This window comes from Balaenoptera physalus (genome assembly GCF_965194825.1).
Source record: "Balaenoptera physalus genome assembly, chromosome: X".
Taxonomy (NCBI): Eukaryota; Metazoa; Chordata; class Mammalia; order Artiodactyla; family Balaenopteridae; genus Balaenoptera; species Balaenoptera physalus.
This window is the reverse complement of record NC_138903.1, coordinates 120557503-120575670: the sequence shown is the minus strand read 5'-3', so window position 1 is coordinate 120575670 and position 18168 is coordinate 120557503. Positions and strand designations below refer to the sequence as shown.

Here is an 18168-nt window from a genome sequence, read left to right as displayed (position 1 = left end):
AATAAATAAATAAATTTATTTTTTTAAAAAAGTTACTTATTGCGGTCCTACTTTTACTAGTTCCTATGAGGAATGGGTAGAAACCATTATCTCCTCCCTTCTAGTAGATCATCATCTCCTTCAAGTCTGGTCCTGAGACAGGAGCTAGAGCAAAGGAGTGGCACAATGAAAGGACAGAGGACAGTAGTACTGGTGTCACTGGACTGTATGTTACATGGGGCTTGTGTTGAGCATGGAAGATTATTTGAATCTATCCATGTACACACTTGTAAAGGTAAAACCCCTTCTGGGTTGGCTTTAACAAAATCAACTGAAAAAACTAGAAAGAATCTTAACAAAATAAAGGCGTGGGTGTGTCCTACTGCTGGCATATAGTACCTTAAGTGTGTTCTGTAGACGCTTGATGGATGCTGAATGATCTGTGTTCTCAAGTTGTGAAATCACCCCTCCATAAAATACAGTTTGTATTAAATTGCTTAATCCTAAATTATCTTTTGTGCCTTAGCAAAAGTGTTGACGGTTAAGAAGGAAGATTATAAACATAAACTGTTATGGAATATGGACAGTCCAAATTTTACTTTGGTTGTAATGCCTTAGCCACTTAACATATTGTAGCATGGCTTTATGAAAAGTGGATAGTGTTCATCATTTGATTGTTCAGTATTTCAAAGTTCTTAGGCTAATGGGCAATTGTTACTGATGTTTAATGTTTCTTAAACTGTACAAGTGGGAACAGTGACATGTTTGCTCCCCTCCCCCATCACCGCCCACTTGGTCCCGGAGACTTGGGAAGCCCATCTGCCTTACTCATCAGTAAGTCCAACTTTGCTCCTCTGTCATCTAGGGGCCCAGTGAGATCAGGATTTCTCTGGAAGGCCCGCATGTGACCTCACTGGAAGGAACAGCACTGTGCATCGGGACCAATTCCCGGGCACAGTACAGACTGTGGGCAGCACAGGCCATAAGGGTGGACTAACTAATTTCATGGTTGTATTTGTATTAACTTGCTTCCTGGAATCCTGATCCCGCTTTAAATTTTACGTGGCTACTATCATTTGCCTTTACTGAGTATCAACTGATCACCTCTTTCGCTTTTCAGTGAGGCCCTTTTTCTGGACTAAATATAGACCAACCATCAGTCAGCTTGAACTCACAATGACGCAGCAGTTAGCTCAGTGGGGAAATAGTCTTCTCTGCTTCTGTGGTTTGAGCCCACTATATATACGTTCATAACTAGCTTTGCCAGCAAGACTCAATGAATGACACTTTGTCTAGATTCCTGTTAGGAACCAGTAGTATGAGAGGTAACACCAGTCTAACACAAGATCTATATTATGTGTACTTAGAGTACTTTGTGGATTTTAAAAGTTACCAAAGCTAATGACCTGTTAAATAGATCACAGAGGTAAAAGAAAGAGTGGCCAAAACCATAGTAGATCAATTTGTGTTAGAACTTGAGATTCTAATTTACCATCTGGCTAACAGAACATGCTTTTGAATAGAAAATGAGACCCAACCTCTGGCCATCTTTACATCTTTGCAACTCACTCACAAAACTAGCAAAGTTTGCTCAATGCCTGTGCCAAACATGGTTGAAAACAGCACGGAGTTAAAGCACTGGCACACAAAATACATAATAATTGAAAATAGTATCAAAATTCTGTCTGGGGGGACTTCTCTGGCGGTCCAGTGGTTAAGACTCTGCACTTCCACTGCAGGGGGCACGGGTTTGATGCCTGGTCAGGGAACTAAGATCCCGAAAAAAAAAAAAAAAATTCTGTCTGGGTAAAACCTTTGCTGTCGTTGGGGGGCGCTATAATTTGAGAGTACAAATTCAGCAGTGATGAGATGTAAGGTATCGAGCTCCCTATGCTCGCCCTTCACCTAACCAGTTATTCCTGTGTTGTAGTCCTTCCTGTTGTATTCTGGAAGAAGGGAAGCTCAGAAGATTGCTCCAGATTTAGAAATAATACCAACAATAGAGATGATAATAATATTAGCAGCTCCAATTTCTGGAACCTTTTCTCTGGTTGGGTGCTTAAAATGTGTTACCAGGTTTAGTTCTTGCTAAAGCCCTGAGACATAGGTACTTTTATTCTCCTCATTGTAATATTCGAAAAACTTCCTTTTAAAGAAATCATCAATTTATGTTTTCTCTGAAAGCACAGAGAACAAAACCTAACCAATCAATAGCAAAAATGAAGGCTCTTTCTACTTTTCACTTTAAATGGATCTGTTATCACGGCCTCCGCAGAATTTAGCAACCCAACCTTGATGTTCTAAATCCTTCCAAACTGAGTTTGCTCCCTTCCTTTCAGAGAGAAAAGCTTCTTTCTCTTCCAGAATCATGACAGTCTCCTTTCTCCTTGTCTACTCCATCCTGAATGTCAGGGAAAGAAGAGAGGGTGTTCCCATGTTTATCCACTGATTACTGCCCTCAAATGGCCTATAATTATTTCTGAAGGTACAGTACCAGGAAAATTTGGCTATCCTATAGCTGTTGATACACAAAAGCATCACATATAGGGTTGCCAGTTTTAGCAAATAAAAATAGAGGATGCCTAGTGAAATATGAATTTCAGATAAAGAACAACAAAATTTTTTAGTATAAGTATGTCCCAAATATTGCATGGGCCGTACTTATACTAAAAAAATTCATTGTTATCTGAATTTCAAATTTCACTGGGCATCCTATATTTTATCTGGCAGTCCTCAATGTTATTTATAATTTCCAAGTTATATAAATGAAATACAACAGTAAGGCCAATTTTAACTTGTTTCATTATAGTGGGAATCCTACAGAATGAGCTGCACTTCCTTAGAGGCAAATGAGCAGCAGAATGTCCGATTTGGTTAATGGGCCATCAGCTGAGTACAACCAAGTTAATAATAATTAATAATAATTTAATTATATTGAATAATATATAATAATAATTATTAATTATATCTTGCTTAAATAATTATTAATAATTAATAATCACTTAAGAGAAAGGAAACATGCTAATTATACGTAGGATTGCATCAAGGTCTCTTTAGTTTACTTATTTTAGTTAGTTTACTTATATAGTGTTTCAAGTCTGAAAGGGCTGTGCAGGACAATCAGTCTAACGTCCCCCCCAAGATCCCCTACCCCGGCCCGGAACCCCATTCTTCCATTTCAGGGTTGCTGGCGAAAAGGTGGCAGGCCGATGGGGTGGGTTGGGGCTGAAGTCCAACCCTTGCCAAATCACACCCTCCCAGGCTGAGCCTGCTAAGAGCCGGTGCCTTTGGAAACTCATTTGCATAACACTAGACTGTTGGCCCTGATTCGCACAGACATTTAACACTTGTTTGCAGAGTCAGTACTGAGAGCCAAACACAAGTTAAGTTCCGGGAATACAGAGATGGATGGCACATGGTCACTTCCTTCTAGGAATGCAGAGTCTGGTTGAGGATGGACAAGTAAAAAGATCACTACGAATGTGCCACGGTACGGGGTGTGCCCTGTGCACGACGAGGGTGCAGAGGAGGGGCGCGCTCTTTCAGCCTGGCGGAGGGAACTAAGAGGCCTGCTCAGAGAATTTGCAGCTTGAGCAGAATCCAGATGGAAGAATGGGGTTAGTGAGGTGGGAGTGGGTTGAGGGGAGAAAAGGCATTCCAGCAGGGAGGAGGGCAAAGCGGATGCACAGAGGTGTGAGATCAAATGCCAGGCTTTGGAAATTCTAGATACTCATTTTAGCTGTAGTGGGAGTGGGGCATTGGGTGCCGAATCATGACGGGTCTCTACAGAGAGAATGCAGTTGGGAAACACTGGATTAAACAGTGCCCTGTAGGGTGGTTTTGTTCTCTGCGATATTCTTCCCAGTGCCTAGAATAGTGACTGGCAAATAGTAAGCACTCAATACGTGTTGTATTAAATGAATGAATGAACGAGTGATTGCATGAATGGTAGGACTTGTCAGAACCTTCAATAAGCCAGTGTATGTTACAGATCTCAAAAGAGGGGTATAGTATGCAGAGTTTCTGCCTTATTTGACCACATAACTTTTTTTTTTCACTGAATAATACATTTTCAAAGACTATTGTTTTTTGGAACACGTTTGGGGAAATCATGTGCTAAAAAGGAGACCTGCAAATGAATAGCTATATGAATGAATATAAAGTGAGAGAAGTCCAGGATAATGTTTCAGGGATTACACTTAGGAAAAATCATGTTCAACTTTGTAACCAGATGGCTGATTGCAGGTGGGCAGCGTGGGCAACCACTTTCCTGCATTTACAAGTCAGATTATACTCCAGCTAATCAGGAAGATACCCAGCTTCCCTGTGGGCCAGATGTTCCCACACCAATGCTAATCTCTGAAACAGTGGTCTCGAGATGATCACAGTTGACATTTATCAAGCACTAACTTTGCATCAGGCATTTTCTACGTTTTATCTCATTGATTTTCCATGGCAGTCACGGGCATAATGACGCCGCAGTAACAATTACTTATTGAGTGTTTAAATCTGTGCCAGGCCCTGGGCTAGGCACACTTTACAGACATTATCTTGGTCATGCCTCGTAACAACCTGGTCCATTTCTAATAAAACTGAGGCACAGAGAGGTTAGGGAACTAGTGCAAGGTCACACCGGTAGTAAGTGGCAGAGCAAGGACTTGAACCTGGGTCTTTCTTAAACTAAAAGCCACATGCTTAACCACCCCACCACGCCGCTGTCAGGGCTACTATAGATATCGGGTTTTGCCGGAAAAACCTTGGCCAACCCAGTAATTCCTTTGCAATGCAGCTCCTGTGTCCACACAAACATATCTTGAAGAAAAAATCCTAACCTCAGTAACTACCGTGAAATAGGATCCGCTTATGACTGCTTGCCAAGTAGCCATGGATTGAGTGTGTATCGTTGTTCTCTACGTGAGAGATAAGCTCGGTGACAGCGTCATTGGATGAGAACAGTCAGCTGAGCTGTGCTCCGCGCTGATTCATACCTGCAGCTGACGCAGGATGTTGGCTCCCGCGGTGTCACACAATTAGACACCACCTGGGACAGAACCAAACCAAGCAAGTCAGGGCGCTGCTGTGCCAGACCCCAAACTGCACGGTCCTTCCTACTCTTCCCACTGGAGTTCTAGGCTTCCATGAATCTGCTTCGTGCCTTTTTTTCACATAGACCAAAATAAAAGGAAGTGGGCTGACGGGGAGGATTAATGAGATGTCACCTCCTAGGCTGTTGGCACGGAGACTGGCTACTTGCGAGATTTTTTTTTTAAACTATCCTACTTACTCTCGCTGTTTGAACATAAAAGCATTGATTCCCATCATTGCCTAGTCTTTGTAGATGAGTTAATATGAATGGCATGTGTTTTTCTTTATAAATTTATTTTTATTTATTTATTTATTTATTTATTTATGGCTGTGTTGGGTCTTCGTTTCTGTGCGAGAGCTTTCTCTAGTTGCGGCAAGCGGGGGCCACTCTTCATCGCGGTGCGCGGGCCTCTCACCATCGCGGCCTCTCTTGTTGCGGAGTACAGGCTCCAGACGCGCAGGCTCAGTAGTTGTGGCTCACGGGCCCAGTTGCTCCGCGGCATGTGGGATCTTCCCGGCCCAGGGCTCGAACCCTATAATGACCACCTAGATGAAGAAGCAGAACATTAACAGCTCCCAAAAAAGAGCCACTCTGGTCACTAACTTCTAAGAGTAACCTCTATCCTGACTCTGAACAGCATAGAAGTTAAAAGAAACTACATGTCAGACATGAAATTTGGGCCGTCTGACTCCAGAGCTTATACATCAGATAATACATGCCTAAAAAACTATAAAACTTTCCAAATTCCATAGAGAGAAGAATGTTTCTAGTTTTAAGAAAGTGTTTGATGGTGTCTGAAGGTAAAGTGATAGGTGCCTAAATAGCCGGGCCTGAAAGGGTGGCTGTGAGTAGAAAGGGGCCGGTGGGTGATGCTGGGTTTCCAGGACGCTGTTCCTGATGGGGCCGATGACAGTCGTGATCTCAAAGGGCTAAGGACCAAGTCCCAAACGTCTGTAACTTTGCAGTCCCTCCGGAGGCCCCCTTCTCTGGGCAGGTATCCCCACAAAGGAAGCTGCCAATGAGGAAGCTTAGTTGGCCAGCTAGCACGGGTCTTAAATGCAACCAGGTTTTATGGGGCCAAGATGACCCTTGGCCGTGCTAATACAATCACTGCCAGGCTCTGCACTATATCTCTAGTCTCTAATCCTCCAAATTCCCTCAGCAACTATTATCCCTTTTCACAGGTGAGAAAATCGATGCTCAGTAAGGATAAATGCCCTGGCCAGGGTCACACAGCTTGTAAATGGCTGGACCAGGATGTCCATGTCTGTTTTGACTACAGCTTCTGCTTGTAGCCATCCTACTCCAAGCTTGAAACACCCCTTAGCTTTGCAGAGAGTTGCTTTACTGGGGAATCCTTAACTGTGGCCCCCAAGATTTCAAGTTGATGTCTTGAATTTCTGCTCTTTGGGGGATGGTTCAGAAGGAATTTTCAGGGCGCCAGAATGATCATTGAGCACATCATTTACTACTGATAATACCAAAAAAGGCTTAAGTATCCATTAGGATCTCCCTTCTCAAAGTCTGGTCTGTGAACCCGCGGCATGAAATGAAGGATCCCAGGCCTGTGAGAATTAACATTTTACCGAGATACCCAGGGGATCTGTACACACATGAAAGTATGAGAAGCAGAGTTGAATGCCAGAACACCACGTTCAGTGTACTCTGCTCAAAATGGGTTTATAGGGAACTTATATCTGTCTTGGGTAAAAGACATGGAAACTAAGAGTGAGATTATTGCTCTTATTTTAAGAGGCAGAAAAGGAAGCTGCATCCTCCTTGCTGAGGCAATGGGAAGTTGCGAGAAGATTCTAACGGGAACAACCTCCCTCGTTCACTTTGCTTTCTTTGCAGGCACGTGCTGTCATTAGCATTAATTGCATTTACAGTATTCGCACACCTGCTGGGGAAAATAGACACCTTAATTTCTTGCAGTGTAAGGAAACATCAGCCATCTCAGCTCTGCCTTTGCAGACATTATAAATCACGTGCAACGTCAAAAAGATATTTAAATTCCCTTAACATGGGCTGCATTATTTGGCTTAGAGTAGCATTCTGGCTAGCAACAGAGAAAGAGGTTTGCCCTGAAATTATGTCAGCGGGGAGGTGGGAACTGCTCTGAGAGGGTTTTCTTCCTGCTTTCTGAGTCCTTTTGTCATCAGTGAACTGACGACTGTGCAGTTGTTATCCTTCTGGAACCTCTCGCTCTGTGAGATGATAAAGTTGATATCCTTGAAGAAACAGCACATCCCAGAGTCATTCATTCATTTATCCAGTAAGTATTTATTGATCACCTACTATGTAGCAGGCACAAATCTAGGTGCTAGACAAAACGGTGACCAGATCCTTGTTCTCGTGGGTGAGACAGACATTTAACAATTAATACCCACTTTACATTTTTAAAAATGTAAGTATTGGTGTCAGATGCTCTTCCACAGAGGCACAGGATGCAGTGGGCGTAGGGGCTGTCCATGAACCAGTTGTGTGGACATGGGGGTGGGGTTAGGAAGAACCTTCTGGAGGTATGACATTCAAACTAAGGTCTGAAGGATGAATGGGAGAGGAAGAATCAAGATGGCAGAGTAGTAGGACATGGAACTCACCTCCTCCCACTAATACATCAAAAATACATCTACAGGCCTCAAGGAACAGTTCTCACAGAATGCCTACTGAACACCAGCAGAAGACCTTGAACACCTAAAAGGACAAGAAAGATGAAGGATGAATGGGTGTTAACTAGGTGAATTAGGCAAGAGTAGAGTAGGGGTGGGCATTTCATTTCCAGCTGGGGAAATAGCACATGCAGAGTCCCTTTGGTGGGAAAGAACATGGAACATTCAAGGATCTGAAAGAAGTCCAGGAAGGCTTGAGAGCAGAGAGAAAAGAGTTGCGTACGAGCCAGATCATGCAGGGTCTTGACAGTCGTCTTGGGGGTGGTGACGCTATCTCGGGGGCAATGGGGAGACATGGAAGGCCTCACAGCTGTTAGGGGCAGAGTGAAGATTCAAATCCAAGCCCATCTGACTGCTGAACCAGCTCTCTTAACCGTGACAACATAGCACTTCTCTGTTTTCATGTGGCTACATTTTTTCTGGAATTTCCTTCAGGCCATCTCTAACTCACATTGTATACCTTGATTTGTTTTGAAATATGTCTTGGCTTCTTTCCGCTATATGACAATTGGGCATGGGGTCAGAGTGCCTGGCACGGTATGAGTGACATGAGGGAGTCCGACTTTCCATGTCAAATAAGCTGGTGGAGTGTATACTAGAGGACAGGATCACAGAGTCCTACCTGGACAAAGGCAACACGTGTAATGAGTTTCTGTAAGGGGAAGCCATGCTTAATAGGTCTGACAGTCTTGAAGGGATGACTAAGCAAGCAAATAGGGGAGAGACAGTACATGTAATAATCATCACACCGGCAGGCATGCAAGGCATTTTTATTCTTGCCTTTGAAAAGCACTTTGACATAGCAAATTGTTACGGAGTCCATACAGCTCGCTGCACGATAGGCCAATCAGTTGAGAGACAAGGTGTTCGGGCAAGGAATGGTGACTTTATTTGGAAAGCCGGCAGATTGAGAAGATGGTGGGCTAGTGTCCCAAAGTGTCCCATCTTGCCCCAGGTTGGGATGCTAAGTTTCTTTTACAGAGCAAAGATGGGGAGGTGAGGAGGTAAAATTAAAAAGGCAATAGTTATTGCAAATATTTCCTGGTTCCTGCCAGACTCCGGGGGAGATGTGTTAATGTCTTATTTCCTGCTGCCATTCACAGGTGAGCCTGGTCAGGATGTTTCCTATGAGGGTAAATGAAGGTATTTTAGCTTAACTTCATTGCTCAGGAGGCAGGGTCCTGGGAGATGGGCCATTAAGTATACTTTAAGCTATAGGCAACATCCCTTTAGTGATTAACTTGTAGCAAAAGCAACGGAATACAAAGGTCAAAGTTAAATAAACAGATGGGATATGGAGTCAGATTTGTTCTTCCCTATTACACTGGACTGCTGTGAGCACTAAATGGGATAATATGTTATTTTTTATATGTAAATTTATTTATTTATTTATTTATTTTTGGCTGTGTTGGGTCTTTGTTGCTGTGTGTGGGCTTTCTCTAGTTGCGGAGCGGGGGCTACTCTTCGTTGCGGTGTGCGGGCTTCTCACTGCGGTGGCTTCTCTTGTTGCGGAGCACAGGCTCTAGGCACGCGGGCTTCAGTAGTTGTGACACGTGGGCTCAGTAGTTGTGGCTTGCAGGCTCTAGAGTGCAGCCTCAGTAGTTGTGGCACACAGGCTTAGGTGCTCTGCGGCATGTGGGATCTTCCTGGACCAGGGATCGAACCCGTGTCCCCTGCATTGGCAGGCGGATTCTTAACTGCTGTGCCACCAGGGAAGTCCCAGGATAATATATTATTAACTCATTTTGCAGATAAGGAGAGAGGCTCGGCAAGGTCACAGGACTTCTCCAGCTTACATATTAAGCAAGTGGTGGAACCGATATCCAAAGCAAGGTCCCTCCAACTCTTGAGTTCTTTTTTTTTTTTTTTTTTTTTGCCATTCAGAGGCTTAGTACATGTTTATTGTGTTGAGTAGATCCTTGCTATAAATGTGAAGGAACTGATTGAGAAGAGGAGTAACAGCCATCTCTCATAGAACCCCAGATTTCCTCCTGGCCTCTGTGTTGCCTTTTGAATCCCCAAGAAGGTGCATTTAAACCCATCATCTAATTTGATAAAGGTACAGTTAATAGCAGTTTATAAAAGAGACTCTTGGAACACTAAGAAAGAGGTTGGAAAACTTTTTCCGTAAAGGGCTAGACAGTAGATATTTTAGGCTTTGCAGCCTCTGCTGTAACGTTTCAACTTCGCCACTGTAGTTAGAAAACGGCCACAGACAATGCAGAAACAAATGGGCTTGGCTGTGTTCCATTAAAACTTTGCTTAAGGACCCTGACATTTGTATTTCATATAATTTTCATGTATCATGCAACATTATTCTTCTTTTGATTTTTTTCAACAATTTAAAAATGGAAAAAACATTCTTAACTTGTGGCTGGGCAAAAGCAGACGGCAGTGGGCTGCGTTTGACCTCCGGGCCATACCACAGTTTGCCGACCCCAGCACTAAGACGATCAGCAGAGGCCTAAGGGCGCCCACTTAGGAACTGTTGTACGATTTTTTAAAAGGTGTGTGTTTCCATCAGCAAGGGTTAGAGCTTTGCCCTATACCCGAATTTTATTTCAGGTGGAACAATAGAATTTGATTTTATTCCACTAGCGTATCAGAGAGTTAATTACACATGCTTTCATCTTGAAAAGCTGCCATGAGTCCATTGGCCCGGGTTCAGGGTTGACATGCTTCCTAATCATAGTTGGTTCCTGCGCTGCTGGGCTGTCCTGGTGGGGCCTGGATCTGAGGCTCCCGAGGCAAAGGAAGGGGCTTCTCAGCTCAGGGTACAAGCTAGAAACACAGTCAGCAAACGCTACTCATGCAGGCGGGAAAGACGCTTGTTTGGGACAACTGGATCCGAAGAAGTGACAGTGTCTTCCTTTCCTCTGTGCCTCGAGCGCAGGGTGGGAAGCAAGGTATCTGGCTGGTAACCACTTGCTTCTTTCTAAAGAGCAACCAGCTGACGGTGTGAGCACTTACTGTACTTCTGCTGCCCTGATTCAGCCACTTCTCCAGCTCTGTTTTTTCTCTGCCCAGTACATAAATGCAAGAGTGACATGCTGTCCCGTGGCTGAGGATGTATTCTTAGCACCAGATGGAGCACAGAACTGCAACTTACCATGTGGGCAAAGCATGCAAGGCCTTGCTTGACAGCTGGTGAATTCAAGGCAGGGAGCGGGTGGTGCGTCAAGGGAAGGATGCCAACTCTTCAGTATCCGCCGAAGCAGCCCCTTGGGTTAAGGTTCATGGTTTAGGATCGAGGATAATACTATGAATGAGGATGCTAATTAACTGTTACCAGAACATTCAATCCCCAAACAAATGTTGACTTTAAGATCTTAGCATCCAATTACCTTGCTTGCTGTACAGGAGACACAGTCTTTACAGATACAAGAGCCATGCTTTTGTGCACAGGCAAATGTAGTGGATGTGACGTGGAAGGACTGCTGATATTCGTGGAGTGAGCCATGTATCTATCCCCAAACCAGCAAGGGCACGCAGGTTCCCAGCTAGAGGAGTTCCAGGTATTAAGACCACCTCAAATAGGGGAAACCCCTCCGTTATATAGGATATGTTATATATGTATGTACGAGATATAATATATACTACATATATTATATGATGTGTGTAATATGTATATTTATATTATATATCTAGGTAGATAGACTATAACTAGAGAAAGTGGAGCCCTCTGCTTGGCTCAAAGCAAGTTTGGGAAAAAATAGGTTTATGTATATGTTTATGTGTCCATATGCATATTATGTATATATACACACATGTTGATGTGTATATATTATATAAAATATATATGCAATGTAATATATATACATATTTTTTTTTGTATTGTGTATTATATATACATGCACGTATTTTTCCCAAGCTGGTTGTGAGCCAAGTAGGGGGGGCTCCGTTGTCTCTAGTTATAATGAGATATGATGAAAAACTCAGCCAGTTTGGGAACTATCCCTTTATAAATCCAGAATATCTTCCAGAATTCTGTAGTCGGCTGTGAAAACAATTATATTAACTTGTGAGCAGCCCTACGAGGCTTGGAAACCCAGGGGCTGAGAGTACTCCAGAAGTGAGTGTACAGGACTAGGCCTACTAGGCAGTTCTGCCCCTAAAGGTGTCCTCATTTTAAACCATCGAATTATATACTTTTTAAAATAATTAATTTTTGGCTGCGTTGGGTTTCACTGCTGCGTGTGGGCTTTCTCTAGTTACGGCGAGCGGGGGCTACTCTTCGTTGCGGTGCGTGGGCTTCTCATTGCAGTGGCTTCTCTTGTTGCAGAGCACGGGCTCTAGGCCCGCGGGCTTCAGTAGTTGCAGCACGCAGGCTCAGTAGTTGTGGCTCGCGGGCTCTAGAGCGCAGGCTCAGTAGTTGTGGCGCACGGGCTTAGTTGCTCCACGGCATGTGGGATCTTCCCAGAGAAGGGCTCGAACCCGTGCCCCCTGCATTGGCAGGCGGATTCTTAACCACTGCACCACCAGGAAGTCCTGGGTCCTCATTTTAGACCTGGACTTCCTAATGGATGGCGTGTCTAAGGGAGATTTAGTGAACTCAGGAAGCTTGTAATCCAGGTCAAGATTCGCTACTATTATAACCATTATTCTATGCCAGATATTGCATTAGGCACACTTTTAGGTGTTATTTCACTTAATCCTCACTATAAGTCCATGCAGTAAGTGCTGTGATTATCGTCCCCATTTTACAGTGAGGAAACTGAGGCAGTGAGAGGTTAAGTAACTTGCCCACATTTCCACCTTGCAAGTGGTGGAGCCAGGATTCATACCCAGAAAGTCCAACTGCAGATGCCAAGATGTTAAACCCAACCCCACGCTGCCTCTTCAGAGGACAGAACCTGAGCTCCTCCTGTCCTACAGGTGGCAAAGGAATGCAGTACATTTGGAGAAGAACGTAGGTCCTGTCTTTCAACAGCCAGCTTAAGGCATTTGTTCTTCATCTGATCAGTCTTGCTCTCATTCCAAAAATCTAGTTCTCACAACAATGGATGAAATTAAAATGAACTCACTGCCCTTTGTTCATACTCTCATTTCACGAGTATTTCTTGTATGTGCTGGGCCTGTAAGTGGAGATTTCATTGGAAGTGGCATCTATGAAATTCTTCCACGTATACTTGGTTATCAAGTCAAAGGACATGGAGGAGTGATAAACACGGAAGTGCTCCCTGGAGTCAGGTGAAGGTATGAGACTGCCACACACAAGTGTCTAGGGCTGTGCTAGCCAATAAGATAGGCACTTAGGCATGTGTGGCTAGTTAAGTTTCAGTTATTTGTAATTAAATGAAGTTAAAAATTCAGTTCTTCAATCCCACTAGCCATGCTTACTTGTTCAATAGCCACATCTAACTTGTGGCTACCATATTGGACAGCAAAGGTATAGAATATTTCCATCATTGCAGAAAGTTCCACTGGACAGCACAGATCTAGAGAGAATGGAAGGAAGAAGAAGACAAGAGAGGTGTTGACAGAATCTTGGGTACTACGCATGATTAGAAGTTTGAAGTAGAAAATGAGACCGTCAAGGAGACAGAAGAGGGGATGGAGAAGCTGGAAAGATAAGCAAGATAATGTGTGGTCAGGAAAGCCCAGAGTGGGGGAATATCCAACAGCAAAGTGTGGTTCTCAATGTCAAGTGCTGGCAAACAGATCTTTTGAAGTCTAGTTGAAAAATACCCTCTGGGCTTGATAAATAGGAGGACACTTGGTGCCACCTTGGTGGGCATTGATGGTGAGGCTGCTTTATGACAGACACTGTGCTGGACAGTGGAGGGCCCGGCCCCGGCTCCTGCTCCCAAGTCTAGTGGGGCACACATCACACTATTCATCTGCTTCTTTTTTTTTTTTTTTTAATAAATTTATTTATTTATTTTTGGCTGCGTTAGGTCTTCATTGCTGCACGCGGGCTTTCTCTAGTTGTGGCGAGCGGGGGCTACTCTTTGTTGCGGTGCGCGGGCTTCTCATTGCGGTGGCTTCTCTTGCTGCAGAGCACAGGCTCTAGGTGCGCGGGCTTCAGTAGTTGTGGCCACTCGGGCTTCAGTAGTTGTGGCTTGCGGGCTCTAGAGCGCAGGCTCAGTAGTTGTGGCGCACGGGCTTAGTTGCTCCGCGGCATGTGGGATCTTCCCGGACCAGGGCTCGAACCCGTGTCCCCTGCATTGGCAGGCGGATTCTTAACCACTGCGCCCCCTGGGAAGTCCCTTCATTTGCTTTTTGAGAGCCCAACTTGCCACCGGCTTTAACAGTGTGGACGGCAGCATGACTCCTGACCAGCCTGCTGCCTCCGTGGCCCTTTCAAAGCCTTTGGCCTTGAACATTTCCAAAGCCGTTCCAGGAGTGGTGAAGTGCTCAGAGCTCTGGGGGAGCAGTCCTATTTAATTCAAAAGTTATGACTGAGTTTGGTAATGAGAGTAAAAAATCGTGTCTGTGACCTTTGTCAAATTCGTAAGTAATCGTTAATAAGAAATGAATGGCAGCTGAGGGAGGACCAGGCAGCATGGTAGAGAATAATAAATCTCAAGGACCATAAAAAGCACGGGCAGGGGCCCTCTGAGTTGACTTAAATGAACCCCCTGGGGTTCTTTCCAGCCCACTTAACATGATGATTCTGCTGAGATCAGAGCCAGAGAGGAACATAAATCTGCACGTGCAGGATTTTGACCCAGTGTCTCTGATAGTGCGAGGTATGTCCAGACACGTGTTCCTAGAAGCTGGAAGAAAGATGAGGTCTCATGTTGACCTGTCCTTGTTCAATTGTGCCAGGATTTCTTTTCCTTGTAGCTTTCAAGGCATCACTTTCGGTGGAGTGTTAGAGGGCCAGGGTTCACACAGTTTAGATGTGGGTTCTAATCCAGCTCTGCTGTTGACTCAGTGACCTCTTGCTGAAGTCCCTCTGGTACATTAGTTTACCGGAGGCAAACTGGAGGCCTTGACAGTGGTTGAAGTGGAGGCCGGGATGAGGTGAGGTGGTGTAGACCAAGGCAAGCCTTGTAGCCCTCAGTCTTCTAATCTGCAATGCGTTGCCTGTTAATTTCTTCCTTTGTTTTGGCCACACTCCCCAAGACCGTACCCCACCCACATTGGGTTCTGGAATCTCAGTTCTCTAAGGGGGCTGCAACCTTGCAAAGTGGGACTAACACCCAGGTAGGCTTGAGATGGCTGCCTGGTCCCTCTTTGCAAGCATCAACACTGGAATGGGATGGTTCATGTAAAGAAAACACTTTCAAACCCTTGCAAAGGTTTTCTAGTCCTTGCCTTTCTCTGTGGCACACACATGCACACATACACAGACGTTCAAACCATACAGCAGCACCTTTTCTGCCTGTTCAGCTTAGGATGGATGCAAGAAATTGCTGAAGGAGGTCAGATGTGCTAGGGGAACACGTGTAAATAACTTTGATCTGGATTAACTGTGCATTGTTTAGGGTCTGTGACACGAGCATCTCTAAGGTGAATAATGGTTGCTGAGGTTGGCAGAAGTTCAGGAACCAAACTGTTCCTTTAATTATAACCATCATCTCCCCACTTTCCCCCACCCAACAAGGCATGAAGAGCAGCTAGCACAGTTCCTGGCACATAGCAGGGACTAATCAAAGGCTGTGTTTATCCACGAAGTACCTGTGCTAATTGTTAGGAATAGAGAAGGGAAATACGGGATCCAGACCTTCAGTATTAGCAGGAACAATTGCCATTTTATTGAAGGCTTGTTAGGGGTCAGCTGCTTTACTCGAATCACCTCCCCTTAGCCTCCCAACAGCCCTGCATAGCCCCAGTTTACAGAGGAGGAACGGAAGTTCAGAGAGGTGACCTAATTGCTGCAAGTCACACAGCCCCTAAGTGGCGGAGTCCGTCCAGGTCTCCGGGACTCTGGAGGCTGTACCCTTTCCACTTGTACACACTGCGCTCAGGAAGTAAGACAGAGGAGACGATGAGGAGGCCGGGGTCAGGCCCCAGAGCGAGGCCGGCAGGGCTGCAGAACACAGGGTTAAAGGTCATCCCATTCCCCTTGTGACCCAGGGCTTGGGATCAACAAGCTTGGCCTTTGTAACTGCTCCACACATTATCTTTCTTCTCGGCCCATATTAGAACTTTATTCTTCCCATGTTCGCTAGCCCAGAGAACCAGGTGATGAGAAAAGCACACTTGGGGTGTCCGCGGGAGCAATGCCCTGCTTTGCTTAGTATAAATAGCTCCCTCTCAGCCAGTTGCCATAAATGGCATTTTACAGGGAAGGTGACCAGTTTGAAATAAGCTCTAAGGAGATGTCAGGGCACCAATATTCACTTGGTGTTTGCAGTGTTCCCGATCTGTTGCAAAAATTTAGGAGCATTTAGATCTTGAAGCAAAAGTGATTTCATCAGTTTCATGATATCATCCTCAGTTCTTGGTCTGGGCGTCTACAGTTAACCAGAAATTTGCTTCTTTACTTATGAATCAAAAGCCAACCATGACTTTGACCAACCTGCAATGAAAATTGAGTGCAGGCTGTGTGCAGTAAACCTTTTTACCCTCTCGATTCCCACACAATACGAAAGGGCTGCAGTTTGCTCTTGGCTACTGGTTGGCCTTAAAGAGACCAGCCAGGAGATCGGCCTTCTGTTCCCCCAGACGTGGCGTGCGAGCACATTTGTATTAAAGTGAAGTAGGTGCAGTGCAGACCATCCCAAGATGGTTAAAAATGGGGAGGGAGGGGCATGAATTTATTCACATGAGCCGCTTTCCTTATTTTCCATTAGTAAATAGCCAAATAATTGATTGTGGGTCTATAATTAGCATAAATGAAATGACTGTTATAGATGATAGAATGCATATATCGATTTTGGCTGCATCCTTTAACAAGGATAAATGATTTTACTTCGGACAGATTTTGTAATCAAAACTTGCTACAAAGCAAAAAGAGCTGCAGGACCAGAATGCTTCAGGGCAGGCCAAGGGGGCCAGCAGTTTGAGGAGGGAGCACGTGATATGCCAAGGGCTTTGCATTTCCTGTGTGAGGGGAGGGTAAGGCCCCATCATCTCAACCTTTAGATAGTGGTAACTGAGAAGGGAGGGTCTGAGAGCCAGAAGAGAGCTGAGTTGAGAGCTTGGGTTCCGGGCACTAGGACCCAGGAACTTGCTCTGTTTCCCCCGTCAGTTCAGCGGCCCAGTTGATGGCCTCTGGGCTGTTGATTCCCTTGACCGTGTCTGGGAAAGACTGTGCATGGAAAGGTCTAACCTAACCCTAACCCTAACCCTAACCCTTGTTTGGAGAAGGCCTTGTGAACCCAGAGCAGGCCCCTTCCCCTAGCCAGGGTGTGTCCCCTCATTGTGTACACTGAGCAGGGAGGACCAGCTGCAAAGGCCCTCCAGGGTCTGATGGGAGGAGGAAGTACCGTGATGGTGGCAGTCAGGCGTGATGGTGGCAGTCAGGCCTGGCTTTGTCTGCTCCCGCGTTTTCTCCTCCCCTTACACCTTGACTTGGAGGGGCAGACACAGCTTCCTCATTCCTCCCAAGACTTCAGAGCTGAAGCATTATGTGGCATTGGTGTTCAGTGCTGCTTTTGCCGGGTCAGCCCAGGGGTCGACAGTACAGCCAGCTGGAGTCTAACTGACGTGGGTCCACATCTCGCCCCTACTACTTTTTTTTTTTTTTTTAATAAATTTATTTATTTTTGTCTGCATTGGGTCTTCGTTGCTGTAAGCGGGCTTTCGCTAGTTGCAGCAAGCGGGGGCTTCTCATTGCGGTGGCTTGTCTGTGTTGCGGAGCACGGGCTCTAGGTGTGCGAGCTTCAGTAATTGTGGCATGCGGGCTCAGTAGTTGTGGCACATGGGCTCAGTAGTTGTGGCACACGGGCTTAGTTGCTCTGCGACCTGTGGGATTTCCCAGACCAGGGCTCGGACCCGTGTCCCCTGCGTTGGCAGGCAGATTCTTAACCACTGTGCCACCAGGGAAGTCCCACCCCTGCTACTTTTTAGATGTGCAGCTCTGGACTAGTCAACGAATCTTGCTTTTTGTCATGTCAGAAATGGGTGGGGTAACGGTACCAACTTCACAGCGTTGCCAAAGGAGTTGAATGAGATAATCGGGGTAAAGCAGCCCTCACAGAACCTGGTGTAGAGCTGGTCCTCAATCGGCTTTCTTCGCTTCCCACTCCCTTTCTGTCTTCTCCGGCTTCCAGGTCTCCTCGCCCACCCCTCACTGCAGCACTCGGTACCTGGGCTTCCTCAGTCATCCGAGCATTTCCGCGTCAGGGATGCTGAATTAGGCGCTGTTTGGCGGCCTCCAGCCTCTGTGCCTTCGCCAGCTGCCTCTTGGCTCACACTCATTTCTGGGCACAGAAGAGTCCGCAGAGAGCAGCCAGCTCTTCCTTCAAGCGCTTGCTGACATTTGAATGATGACTGAAAACAATCACAAGACAGTTATTTTTAGATTTTCTCAGAAAC

General features: G+C 45.4%; 1 protein-coding gene and 1 long non-coding RNA gene across 6 annotated transcripts in view; one reads left to right on the top strand and one right to left on the bottom strand.

Moving 5' to 3' along the window:
- LOC309652052 overlaps window positions 1–18168 on the bottom strand; it is an 877231-nt gene that overhangs the window by 128572 nt on the left and 730491 nt on the right. The window lies entirely within an intron of this gene.
- The window catches only part of FGF13 (fibroblast growth factor 13), a 528165-nt gene that overhangs the window by 390337 nt on the left and 119660 nt on the right, over window positions 1–18168 (top strand). The window lies entirely within an intron of this gene.